We start from the raw sequence: 10,416 nt of genomic DNA, 5'->3' as shown, positions 1-10,416 counted from the left end.
ACAGAGAACTTGTGCTGAAACAATATTTGGGGGTTTTGCTTTGCTCTGCATAATTTGTTCGCGTAAAATGTTCATGCCAATTCAAACGCCGTTCGTATGAAGATGTTTTTAAAGACATGTTCTGGCACCACAAAGTACACGGCCACCTGCAGCTGTTGACCTTTGGAGGCCTCCATCTCTCTCTCTCTGCTCCGAAGAAGGGCAACTGCCAGTAATCTTCTTGGTTCTTTCGATAAAGTCACGTAGAAGGGACATAATGAGGACGGCTGCTTGCGTTGTGGCCGAAACGTCGTGAGAATTTTTATTTTATTATGTTTTATTTTGTATTATTTTATTATTTCCCTTCTACGTGACTTTACCAAAAGAACCAAGAAGATGAATCCCTGCAGTCACGAAAGCTTTTAATCGAAATTTAAAACTGCCAGTAATGTCAACTTACTGCATAAAATATCTCCCCCTTCTGCAACACGACTGACTCTTTCAATCTACACGAATGCCAAACGCCTTGATCGTGACTTGAATTTCTTCCCCGGCTTCCCCGATTCACCGGAACACAAAAACACACTGTGCACGTCTTGCTATTGTACACTGCGTCTCGCAGTGGCGGATATAGGAGAGAGAGAGAGAGAAAAATGAATTGGGGGTCTCAAAAGAGGTTGAGAGGGTGCGATCAGATCCCCTGTGCCCCCCCCACCCCCCCCCCCCCACACACACACACACCCCTCGGATGGTGTCTTGAGATTTAGATGCATTGTTAACGATTGGCAAGGTGAATATTTTTTCTTGAGCGTTTCAAAATCTCTCCGGGTGTGTCCGAGGTCTGGGATGCTGAGTGAGAAAGTGCGAGTCGATAAAGTGGGCAGTGGGAGCTCGTTCCATCACAGGTGTAGAGTGACATTCTGGCATGGAGGAAAGTGGGGGCACCCCTCTATCTTCGTCTCTTTCTCTCTGTCTGTCTCTCTCTCTCTCTCACGCGAAGGACGCTCCACAAAAACAGGATGCGTCAGACCTGAAAACGCTTACGAAGCAGAGAGGCTCAGCTGCGCGCTCGCTCGCTCGCTCGGGGCAGCAAACCGAGAGACGGCGGCGAGCAGATGTTGGTGCGTGGATGCGGCGTGGGAGAGAAAGGAGGGCAGAGAGATTTCCAGCAGCAGCAGCAACAACAACAAGAACATGCAAGCGATGATCGCCTCGGCACCCCACGCAATCCGCGCAGCAGCAGTACGGAAGGTGACAGGGGGGGGAGGGGGTTGGGTTTGGGATGGAGCTGGCGAACCAACCCAAGAATGAACCCAACCTGCTTCCTGTCAGATGGGCAAAGAGACACAAGACAAAAGATGTTCATTATGGACATTTTATATATCGGAAACGTTATTAGTTAACGAGTTAAACATGCTGAATGAGCGGGCGTTTTTTTTTAAATTCTTGTTTTTGTTCTGTTCATATTTCATCGGGGAAGAATGACAGTTTCCTCTCTGAGATGCAGTGTAAGTTGCTGTGCACCCTTAGGTCGCACGCGGCCAGGACAATCTTCGGGGTGCATTTGAGGTCTTCCCAACCTCCGGCCACCGTCCGTGATGCGTTGTCGTGGGCCGCAGTGATCTAAAACGAGCGGACATCGAGGCGTGATGACAAGCCCTTCACACAATCGCGTGGAATGTAGCGCGTTTACTGCCAATGCCCAGATACACCAGCGCCCCCACCAATTAAACATACTTTAGTGCTGGGCAATGCGAGCCAATGTGCATTGCTGATACTAGTCGGGAGTCATCATAGAACGGTAAATGCGCACCCCTATAATTAGATGCTGGCGAACAGGCTTCAACTCGCGGATGTTTTGGCCTGTTCCTACACACTGGCCGGACGTCTTGGAAGAAGTGGGAGTGCCCACACTTTACCCCACTAGACCCGACATGCCGAACGACGGACTGGTGTACACATTGATATTGCTGGGTATATACAATAATAATAAGAAAAATCATTTACATCCCTCACTCAATCCATCCCGACACCATATTGGTCGTGCGAGGTTTTTTTTTGTGACCATACTTCTCCATTCTGGTTACTGTGGGATCGTGAAGGGAGGTACCCAGGACCGGTTCAGGCATTGCTCGTCGCTGATGTTCATCATGGCTGGGACTCAAACTCAGGTGGCTGGGTCCGTAGTGCTGTGCACGAACCACGATGCCACGGCTCCATGTATCGCAGTTTTCAGATGATCTGATGCTGAATACTGACATGTTAATGAATTTTATAATATAGGTTTTTTTTTGTTAGATCGCGTAAATATAAATGTGTCATTAAACCCGCCACCACCCGACATAGCCAATTAGTAAGGTGTGTCACGTAAACAGAACGTGTTATCTGAAATATTACTCAACCCTGCCACCCCCCCCCCCCCCCATTTCCATTCATATTGACCAGCATTGTAAAGTTCCTGCACTGTCAAACAACCCCCTCGACCGACACGGCATGCGGAGGCCTTCATCCTGAAGTTGACTGACCAAGGACTCTTAATTGTTACTATCATATCGACGACTGGGCGACTGGCGTGACCGTAATGACTAAACAACAGCCACTCGAGTGTGTATTCCGGTTTTGTGCAAACAACAACAACAACAGCCGCCGCTAGCGCCTAAGAGGTGGTGACGCCCCCTGGCAGGAGAGTCACGGGACAGACCCGGCAGGTGCCATGGGTCACGCGCAAGCGTCTTCAATGACGACCGCGTTGAGAAAACATTTTGCTGGTTTTCACAAACTTTTGTGTTCCGCACAAGCGCACGCACATGCACGGGGCAAGGCAAATTACAATAACATGTTTTGTTACTCGATCTTGATGAATGGACACGTACGCAGAAAAACAACGGTGAATTTACGTCCGTGAGAGTGAACTTGTGCGTAATTGCGTCGTTTCCCACGCAGGATTCCTTGTGGTGACCTCGTGTCTGCCGGGGGATTGGGCACCACATATCGAGCCAGAATTAATGCTCCTTCGTGTGTAAGGAAATGAGCTGCAAGAGGCCGGCCGCAAGTTAATTAAACGGGTCATTTTTTGGCTTTTTAAGCTTCGCTTAACAAAAAAAAAGACGCGCCGTTAAAAGATTCCAGGCTCGGAGCCAATGTTCGAATGTGTGGAAAAGTTACTTTGCAAGCCTAATATTCCACACGTTAGCAAACTGAACGTGTCTCTGGGTGGTCTGAAGATTGCACGCAACGCCTCTGAGACCGAGGCCCGGCTGGTTCAAGCCCACGTCTAGCCCCTGTCACTGAACAGCGTTATACGAGCAAGATATGAGCGCGAAAACACCAAGGGCTCGTTGCCCCCCGTGAGATCCGTCGTAGATGTCAACCAACAAAAAGAATCTCTCACACTGCCTCTTCGCAGTCATGGGTCATTCTTTTCCAGCCAATTTTCTTGTTTTTTTATTTCCTTGCACTGTCAGAATTCTCTTGTAGATCTCTCACGGAAGCTGCGCAGCGTAAAAGATGTTCAGTAACTCGGTAAAATAAACATCAGAGCCAGCGTGGGGTAACAGTAGGGAATACATCAGACCGTTTTGGCTTCAACGGAACGCAACATATGGCACTTGCATCAAAGGAGCAGTAATGGGACTCCAAAATGAGCCTTTGGTATCAATCGAAACACGTATGCGTTTTGTCATTTTGATGTTTACATATTGCTACTTTTTGCGAAAGTAAACATTTACGAATGCCAACAGCCACCCAATGCTTGTGTCAATCATGCCTAACATTTTATGACCGGTGACGCAAAAGGTTATGGCTGGTATTTTTCTTATTTTTTTATGACTATAATTACTTGTCAACAAACATTAAACTTGGAATATAAAAAAAACCCCATTGCCGGCGTGAGCCACTCTTGAAGCTCGTAAAAGGATTTTGAAGAGACAAGTGAATTTCCAAAATGTATAGAATGCGCCCTGAAGAAAATCAACAACCTGAAAACGATTAAAAGCTAATTAAGCATCAACGCAACTCTGAACGTGAATTCCTCCTCCAACCTCTGCCCCCCCACCCCAATTCCAAAACCTTCCTGCCAGCTTATTTGCCACAAACTCTTAGCTCCGTGTAAAAGGGATCGTTAGGATCCACGTTCACACAATGCAGTGGTAGGCGATGGCACGGAACGTCTGTGTCGTCCAAACCCTTTGTCACTCCGCCGCTGGATGAGTTGCCTCGGCACTCGTTGTGGGGGTTATTTCACCATACTTCACCACGCTGGTGGATGTGGGCACATTGCAGTGAGTGCAATCTATCTGCTCCACTGTCCCCCTGCTGCCCATCAATGTAACTCTGCAGCAGCCTATAGCAACTTGGTAGGCATGGTGATCACCCATTCAAGGACTGTACTATCCACGCTCAAGCAAGTGACATGGGTAGTAATCTATCTTACTTGATTTCATTTGAAAAAACTAAATTTTGCGAAAGGTTTGGCCTAAACATATACACTATCTTTGTGTAGGAACAAAATAGCCCGTGGAATTCTGTTGTGTTTTAACAAAGCTATGTGACTCAAGTCGAGAACGATGAGAAAACCGATCACAACAGGAGTGCGCTGGCTGTAAACAAATAGATTTAACAAATAGATGCAACAACACAACACAAAAAGGTGCGCGCCCACAGACAGAAGACAAAAACTCCCTTCGTGCCTCGTTTGCGAGTGACGTGATCGCCCACATCGCACAGTGCAATGCTTCTCAGCCTTATCCAGACCACTAGCCCAAGGAGCTGAACGCGTGGCTGTTGTTGTTGTTAACACGTAGGCTTTCGCGACCAATATTGTTCATAATCAACGATTTTTGGGTTTAGATCGCGTTATTTATAAATGTGTCGTAACCCTCCACCACCCGACACGGCCAATCAGTAAAAAAAAAAGTGTCACGTTGAACTATTTGTCTTTTGTCAACGTGACACTTTTTTTTACTGATTGGCCGTGTCGGGTGGTGGAGGGTTACGACACATTTATAAATAACGCGATCTAAACCCAAAAATCGTTGATTATGTTGTTGTTGTTGTTGTTGTTTATGGCACCGCACACAGAGAGTTGGGAAATGCGGTCAACCCAACAGGGCAAGCAGTGACAGCAATGTAACAAGAGTCGATTGATCTTCTTGGTTCTTTCGGTAAAGTCACGTAGAAGGGAAATAATAAAATAATAAAAATCAAACATAATAAAATAATATATTATATTATTTTATATTATATTATTTTATTATTTTATTCTTCTTGGTTCTTTCGGTAAAGTCACGTAGAAGGAAAATAATAAAATAATAAAAATAAAACAATAAAATAATATAATCATATATTATTATATTATTATATTTTATTCTTCTTGGTTCTTTCGGCAAAGTCACGTAGAATGGAATTAATAAAATAATAAAAATAAAACATAATAAAATAAAAATAAAATAATAAATAGAAATATTTTATTTTATAACATTATATTTTTTTTTATGTTTACTATTTCATCATTTCCCTTCTACGTGACTTTACCGAAAGAACCAAGAAGATGAATCCCTGCAGTCACTAAAGCTTTAAATCGAAAAAAAGAGTCGACTGATTTCATCCTCCTTGTGACTCATCAGTACGATGGAGTCGTCTACGCTCTTACTGCTGCCATATCCCTCCGGGAGGGCCCGTGTATGGCGTTACGTGACCGGAGGTCAATCGTGGCGAATTAGCCGCTCCTTTTCGCCGTCAGTTTCTGACCCTGCAGAGGAAGATTTAGACTTCCCGCGGTCCACGGGCGAACGGAGAAGGTTCGTGACTCGAGCACAAAGGCAGGAAGCGTCGGTCAGGAAAATGGGAGCATCAAACGCGAATGATCCATCACGCACAGCGTGCGCGTGTGTGATGTGTGTGTGTGGAGTGTGTGTGTGTGTGGTGTGTGCGTGTGGTTTGTGTGACAAGCGATTAGGTTGGCGCGCTGCGCCACGGGCCTGGCCACCAGAGCTCGATAATTACAGCTCGCGAACAATAACAGTGGCGAATATTTAAACAGGTCCTGGGCCTCCCTTAGGTCGACTCAGCCTGAAAGAAAATTTTAAAAATGAGTACCCTGTGCGGTGTGTACCACTGGGGAGACAAAGGCGGTCGGGCTTGGTGCTGGCCCACACCACCGGCATTCATAGGTGCTCGCTAAGAGCACTTTCCCCAACAGTCTGTTCAGGCTACACGTGGGGGGGGGGTCTTTATTGTAGCATCTCCACAAGCCATTAAGCTGCCCAATCAGTAGTCAAAGCGGCCACCGCCGCCGCCGTGAGGTGGTCGGCCAGCGAGGCCGGGGAACAGATGCAAATTGTTATAAACAAACCTCAGCAGATTTACAAACTTGCAAAACAGACGGTGAACGTGTGCGTGTGTGTGTGTTGGACTTCTTTCGCGTCACCGTGCGAAGCCAAACCGCGCTAATCGGAGCTTGCTGTAATTGCTGGCGAAACGTCGGACTAAGATTGTAAATTATGGGACCTCTTTGCCAGTACCAAAATATTATAATAGGTTCTCACCCCTTTTTTCTGGCAACAAAAGAGGAATCATGTCTGCATTAACCACAATACTTGTGGTCAGAATGCAAACAAAAAACGTACTCTGATAATATTTGCATTGTCCTTGAAACTGATTGGTCCACACATAAAGAAAGCTGTCTCTGGTGTGGAACAATCAGTTTCAAAGACAATGCATATATTATCAGACTACTTATTTTTTCATTCTGACCACAAGTATTGTGGTTAATGCAGACATGATTCCTTGTAAACGGTGTCAGTTTGGTGTTTTAACATCTTAAGACCTGTTTTGTTGCCAGAAAAAATGGGAAAAACCTATGATCAGATTGTAAATGTTGTGGCTTGGCTCTCCAACACACCGGTTAGTGCTGTACTAGTGACGAATTGGCCACGTTCTGTTTACGGGACAACCCTTACTAGTTGGCTGAATCGGGTGGTGACGGGTTTAACGACACATTTATATATTTACGTGAGATAACACAAAAATACCTGTATTATGGATGACATTGGTCGCGAAAACCTCCTACGTGTTAAACTGTTCTAAGGAAATGAGGATGAAATGTGAACTGGTCCCAGCCACCGTCCCTTATTTCCCCCCCCCCCCCACCACTACTGACCAGCCTGGTGAAGTATGGCCAAAATAATTACTAAGAGAGGATGAGGAGATCTTCATTAGCAAAGGCTTTGATGCCACTGCGTCTCAACGTCGCCAAGGTTACTTTTGTTAAAGCAGACATTACAAAACGTTACAAATGGAAATTGTAAGCAAAGCCAATTTTCCAAATCCAAACACAGGACATGCCAGCCTTTGGCGGGGATATTGTTAGCTTGCTTGCTTCATAAAACCTTATTAATATGTCCTTTCAAACTAAATACTGGTGTTCCAATTTGTATGTTGAAGACATAATGTCTTCACCAAAATGTTGTAGTACTGTAATTTTTGTTTGAAATATTTTGGTCAAAATAAATGTTTTGTTGCTCAGGATTGGTGTATTCCATCATGAGCTTAAAGAAATACATCCGTTCCATCGACCTGGCCAATATTTATGTTATTTCCCAAATGATTTATTAAACAACACAAAAATAACCACGCAAACCAAAATAACCGCGACCCAGTTTTTTTGTTGGTTATTGCAACGCGGATTTGTTGCAAGATGCTCGTCAAAGCAACGCCCAAACGCGTTGTCCTCACCCGATGCTTGAACCTCACGGCAGATTTCTTCTACAGAGGTCATCGGAGACTTAGTGAGCCGGCTTGTGCCCGCCCTCTAAGCTGGGGCAGAGTGAAGCTGTTAGGCAGTAAAGAATTCCACCATCGTGGACGAGGGCGGGTGATTCAGTTTTAATGGTCGCACAGGGCTGAAGCCAGGCTGTGTGCTAGGGACCCACAGTGTTGTCTGGCTCTGGCCAGTTTGCCGAGGGGACGTGAGACTCAATATTCAGCATCGCTCTAATCTCCCGATGGGCGTGCAAATAAAGTGGCCTCGTTCGAGACGCTGGCGGCTTACTCGGAGACATCATTCTCGTCCGAGAGTGCGACTCCGTGGCCTCAAGAAATGAAAACATGGGCCTTGTCTTCTTGGTTCTTTCGGTAAAGTCACGTAGAATTGAAATAATAAAATAATAAAAATAAAACATAATAAAATAATTCTCACGAATTATTTTCAGATTCTGTCTTCTCGACGGACCTGTTCTTCACCTGAGGACGGCTGCTTGCGTTATGGCCAAAACGTCGTGAGAATTATTTTATTATGTTTTATTTTTATTAGTTTATTATTTCCATTCTACGTGACTTTACCGAAAGAACCAAGAAGATGAATCCCTGCAGTCACGAAAGCTTTAAATCGAAACATGGGCCTTGCTATCGGCATGACGTACCCACGCAACAACAACAACAAACAAACACAACGCTCGCCTCTAGCCAAGGGGACAGGAGGAAGCTTGCAAAGTTTGACCGTTTGAGTCATTGTGGCGATCGATTTGTGACGAATGTTCTTTCTTAGCGTGCACGGCGAGGCTTGACCTGTCAGCATGTCGCCATTCTTGGCTTCTCTCGGCCGGGTGGCTTTGTCTTCTTGAACGCCGCCACATGTGTCAAATGTCCCGAATGTCAAAAGCTGTGTGTTGTTGTTGTTGTTTTTTGTACTTTACGAATTGTGTTTAAGTCGAAATTTTCATCTTAAATGGAAACATTTTACGGATTTTATTTCCTCTGGATATTATTTTTTGGGTGGGTGCGGAGGAGAGGGAGGGGGAGGGAGGGAATGTACTTTATAAAACAGTATAATGTAATTATTTGTCAATTCACTGTTGGGTCAGGGCCTCCCGTGTCAGTCACAGGGGGTTTTCACCCATACTTCACCACGCTGGTCAATGCGGGTTGGTGCAGGAGGCACGGGTAGAGTTGGCAGGACTATTTCTGTAGATGTACGTTGAACTTCTTTCGCGCCGTACGTAGCCAACCGTGTTAATCGAAGAAGCGTGGGAAGAACAAAAAACTACACGCAAAAAAACAGTTCTAAATAAATGAGCTTTCAATCTATATTTAATAGTGCATAGCGTCAGTGGCTTCCTACTATCGGAAGGAAGAGCGTTCCAGACGGCCGCAAGAAGCGCATCTGAAAACGCGCGATGCAGTGACCGTCTTTGTTCGATGACGAGCCAAAAGGCGCTGCGAGAATGATCGCAGTTCGCGTGATGGTTCATGCTCCTTGCCTGCTTCATAAACCACTGGCGACTGATGTGAGCCGTGGGGCCAGGAATGGAATTCATTGTGCCGGGGTTCATCGCACGGTTATTCCATCTGCCACACCAGTGCAGTGTGCATTCTATGCGACGCACGCACGCATTTAATGAAGCCAAAACATAAGCAACCCTAACATTTTAATTATCATAATCGCTTACGTTGTACCTCGTATTGTCGTTATGATCGTCACCTGTCCAAATCCTCCATGCCATCACCTGAAAAGCAGCTGACCCCAAGGCAGCGGGAAGATCATGATTAAGTAAAGTACAGGAACCCATACTGCGCGGTGGCAGTGTTTGTCTTGGCCTGTTGCTGCGGCACTGATTTATGTGCGAATCGTGTGTGGGGTGGTATGTGCATGGGGCTTTCTGCCGGGAGGAATCGACGTGGAGCAGAGTGGGTTGGTTTTTTTTTTTGGGGGGGGGGGGCAGAACATTTATCTCCAAACCCTGCTAAGTCAGATTGGCATCCCCGGTGTCCCAGCATGCCTGCGAAACAAAAAAACACTTTTAAGCCCGAGAAACTGCTGAGTAAAACAAGATCCAGATGTGATGGAGCCGTGTTCACAGCAACGCGACTTGCGTGGTGAATCCATTGCAGAGCGCTCCGAATAACAACAACAAAAAACGGAAAACATCGATGCCACCTCCTGCGCCCACGCAAACCAAGTGCGTTTGTGGTTGGGGTTTTGTTTTTTACGAGAGAAGGAACCAGCAAGTGAATGATTACAGCAGCTGTCGGCTGCGATGCCCCTACGTTTGAGTGACGTTTGCTGGCAGCACCAACAAGGCGCGCTAGATACGCGGCAGACGACGCAGATGACGATGTTGACAGTGAGTTTTACATCGCGATGCATGTGATCGTAAAGTCATTTTAATGTCATGTTTTTGTGAGAATAAATGTAAGATATTAAGTCTGTTTTTCAATCCATTGATGGGTGAGGGCCGTCTGCTTATCATGTTGGGCTTTGGGCATTTGTTGAGCCATACTTCACCGTGCTGGTCATTGCAGGGTGGGAACGGCAGCAGACATCAAACTCAGGGTGCCCGGGTTTAGTGCACGAACCACTGCGCCACCAACTAAATTGCGCGTTTTATCATTCATAAAAGTTTCCAAAATATATACTCTTAACGTTTGTTTCAATGTGGT

This window comes from Lampetra planeri, chromosome 19, assembly GCF_965212315.1.
Source record: "Lampetra planeri chromosome 19, kcLamPlan1.2.h2, whole genome shotgun sequence".
NCBI lineage: Eukaryota > Metazoa > Chordata > Hyperoartia > Petromyzontiformes > Petromyzontidae > Lampetra > Lampetra planeri.
The sequence above is the reverse complement of the archived record's forward strand: the minus strand, read 5'-3'. Positions refer to the sequence as shown.